Raw genomic sequence first — 3,982 nt, forward strand, 5'->3', positions numbered from 1 at the left:
AATTGAAAACTTAGTTAACAATGGGACTGTAGACAACACTTATAATTGGGGATGGTCCAATGGGTACTCAACCAATGACGACTCAAGTCCCTGATTCAATGCTGATCTACCATATGTCCCACCGGATTGTGAGTTTCATTATCCAGTTAATGATAAAATGTTTACTGAAGACATAAGATGCAACTTCGGTCGACTTCATGAACTAAGTAATAATTGTATCATCGAGGAAATTTTTCCTGAATCCTCAGGTCATCTAAGTGATTAAATACCCATCATTGGCACAATTTATCCTGACTCTGAGTCCTTTTCAGATGTATATGAAGAAATCCTTATGGAAGGACCAAAATTTGTTGTAAAATTTCCATCCTTACCTTCCATAAAGTGTCCTAATAATGAACCATCTTTGACATACTTTGTGGTTGTCCAGTCATCCGCACCGCATATCGCAGTCAAAAGCATAGTGACCGTTCAAACCATCCTTCACGAATTACCAATTGAAAATTTTGAATATGGTCAATGTTCACAGAGTCCTAAACTCTCTAATTCAGATGAATCAAGTCCTTGTGTTTCATAACAATCGAAGGTTTTCAAGAAACCACAGGTAAACATTTCTGAGTGTGGTTCTCTAAAAACACAAGCAAAATTGGCTTTCAAAGAAGTGCTCAGGTCCCGAGGTAAAAATCGGGATACTGACTACGAACACAAAACTTTCAAACAAGCCAAATTTTCAAATAAAAAATGTTTCAAAAAACCCACTGCTGCTAAAAATCTTTCAAAAATCACGACAGTAAAATGATCAAACAAAAAGGAATGTACAGTAACAAAAACTTTTTCAAACACACCTGCAAAATCCCAAAAGAAAGTCAGTTATTTTCAATTGTATTCTTTTCAAAGTTATTCCTTAAACAATCCAAAGTGGAAAGGCATCTTACCAACTCCTGAACCATCAAAATCACATCAATCCATCAAAAAGTCAAACCTAGCAGTAATTCATATGTCAAAAAAAATTTCAAATCCCAAGGGCACCGCAGTCAAAAGCAACCCATAGACTGGTCACAGGACTCTAACCACAACCTACGGACCGTCAACCAAGTTCAGTGTCTAGATAAACAAGAGAAATCTTTCTTTTGGATTTTATCTGCTGAAAACGTCTCGTACAATCGAACGTCGTAACATCCTAAAAGTTACCAAACACCTAGGACTAGGCCTAAAAACTGTCACGAAAACTGTTCCTAAGACTCACGTGCATGCATCTAGTAAGAAATTTCTCATGTGTCCCCGGGCACAAAATTTGTTTGGGTGCCCAAAGTAACCGTTTAATTTTCTGGCAATGTGTAAGGAGGAACAAGAAGAGGGGTGGTTAGAATACCTTCACGACTTCAGGCCTATCTGTAACGTCGGACACGTCACGTTCGGGAACAATGCAAATGGAATCATCAGGGGTTACGGTGTATTGACCACGGGAAATTTCTCAATTTAAAAGGCTTCTTACGTAGAAGGACTCAAGCATAACTTGATCAGTGTAGGAAAACTATGTAAAGCCGTTCATCAGGTTGAATTTGGTAGTGAATATTGTTACATAATGACAAATGATAGAAGCACTTGTTTGATCAAATCCAAATCTGAAGGGACAATGTATCCTTTGGATCTCCCACTTATCATCGGCAAACCGCAGTTCTGTTTTCTGTCAAAAATAGTATTTGTGATATCCCCAATTTCACGGCCAGAAAAGACCGATTTAATTTATGCTTTTAAAATAAAATTAGAGTAATCCTTTGATTAATAGAGTTGCAGAATTTGTTCCCAAAACAAAATATGATAAAAATTTTATGAAAACATTTCTTTAAAGAAATGTATTTTCATTATATAACTAAATCTCGGGATGTCATGTTCCGATACATACCAAAGCATAAACGGAACATTATAAGCCTTACAACAGTTATTACAACTACTTGCCTATAATACAAAATATCTTGATAAGTCATCCAACTTACACTCTCGTGCCATTACCTGTAATACAAAGAAAAACTAAGTGCGTCAGGCTTGGGAGCCTTGTAAGCATATAGGGATTTCAAACCACAGTAAATAATTATATTAATTTCATCAATCAACAATAACCTAATTTCACATTCTCGTTATCCTCACTTTACGTCCCTAAAACAACTATCACAAGGGACCTAGTCTAAGGATTTTTCATCGAGGCGACAACACTGCTTTGGGGGTTTCCCAACAGTTTATGTCAAATAAGGCAACCATGTGGGGGATGGAGTACAAAAATTGAACACCCAACTTCAATAACACCTACAGGTGGCGAGCCAGTCAGCGTTCCACTAGACTGTCTAGAAGAGTCTATGGTCATCATCTAAACTCCGCTAGATGACTGAATCAGCAACAACATCGAGGCCTCTCATCATTTTATTTAATCACACATCCACTATCTACCCATGTTTCACCCAACATAATTGTAGATAAAAATACATATATAACTTAAAACCTGTATAAAACATTCATTTAACACTTACTCAAATAAACAAATAATGTATATACACATAGCACATATTTTATACATAATACTTCGTATTTGTGTGTTAGAAGAAAATGAATATACACTCACACAAAACATATATTTAATACATTCAAGCAATACTTGTATTAAAATCGTGTTTATGAAGGGGACTATGCACTCACATGATAAGACGATGCTCGGACAACACTCCGGCTCTTAAAGTAATATTCTTCGATGAAACCGGGATGTTTTCTCCAGAAATCGGGCTTCTCGCGGGCAAAGCTTCGGCTCGAAACCTCTTTTTCTCAGGATCTTCAGAGCTTCGGGACTTGCCTCGGGTGTCGGGATGATACCGGGACTTTGGGGGGGGGGGGGAGGGTTAAAAGATGGCTAGAGAGGGTATAGAGAGTAGGCCGGGACAGGAAAACTCTGTTAAAAATTCATAACTCCTTCATCTGACGTCCGTTTTCGTCTATCTTTCTACCGTGGCACTAATATCGACGAGATCTTTGATTCTCGTCTAGATTGTTTCAGCTAGAAATCACTCGATCTCATATTCGAACTTTGGGTTGCATACCGCTAAGTCGAAACTTAGAAAAATCATAACTTCCTCATACGAAGTCAGATTTAGACGTTCTTCTTATGCACGCTCTCAGTTTAACTTATTCTACGACTTTCGTTTAGATCACTAAGGCTAAATATCGCTCTATCGTAAATTCACTATTTACGTCACGCAGTGTCGTACCGGTTTTGTCGCGAAACTTCGACAAGTCCTAACTTCTTCGTTATAACTTGAATTTCGGCATTCTTTATATATCCGAAATCCTTGTCACGACCACTACAACTTCTTTCATGGATATTAGGTTTATCTAATATTTTATTTTAACGCTTATTTTTATCCGTAATTCATTTAAGTCGCACAATTAAGCATAAAACACATAATACCCAAATAATACATTTTTATTATTCTGAAACGGGCTGCAAAGGTTAACCTAGACTATTACATCATCATTAGTGTCTAGCCTAGAAACACGGGCGTTATAATTCTCTTCCCCTTAGGATGATTCCGTCCCTGGAATCACACATCAACAAACAAATGTGGATAGCGACTCATCATGTCACACCCCAAAACCAGAACGGCGGAAACGTTCTGGGGTGGATGACATCATGTCAAGTATCACAACATATGCAGTATAGTAATCAAAGTACAACAACCATTGCATTAATAGTAATAGTTTTACATAAGTTACATTTTATAGAGTCATCAAAGTAATACATAAACTAATATAGATGCAGCTCGGTTCCAGGCTGGCTTCACAAAGGCTCCTGGGTGTACCTGTCTATTGCTGACCTGAGAATACAAGTTATCTTGAAAGCGAGTATCAGCATTTTATAATGCTGGTGAGTCCATAAGTATTTAGTGTCATTTGTGTATGTAAACATTTCATTCAAAATAACTTTATGAAAACTAGTAGT

The sequence above is a fragment of the Lactuca sativa genome, chromosome 4 (genome assembly GCF_002870075.4).
Source record: "Lactuca sativa cultivar Salinas chromosome 4, Lsat_Salinas_v11, whole genome shotgun sequence".
Lineage (NCBI taxonomy): Eukaryota > Viridiplantae > Streptophyta > Magnoliopsida > Asterales > Asteraceae > Lactuca > Lactuca sativa.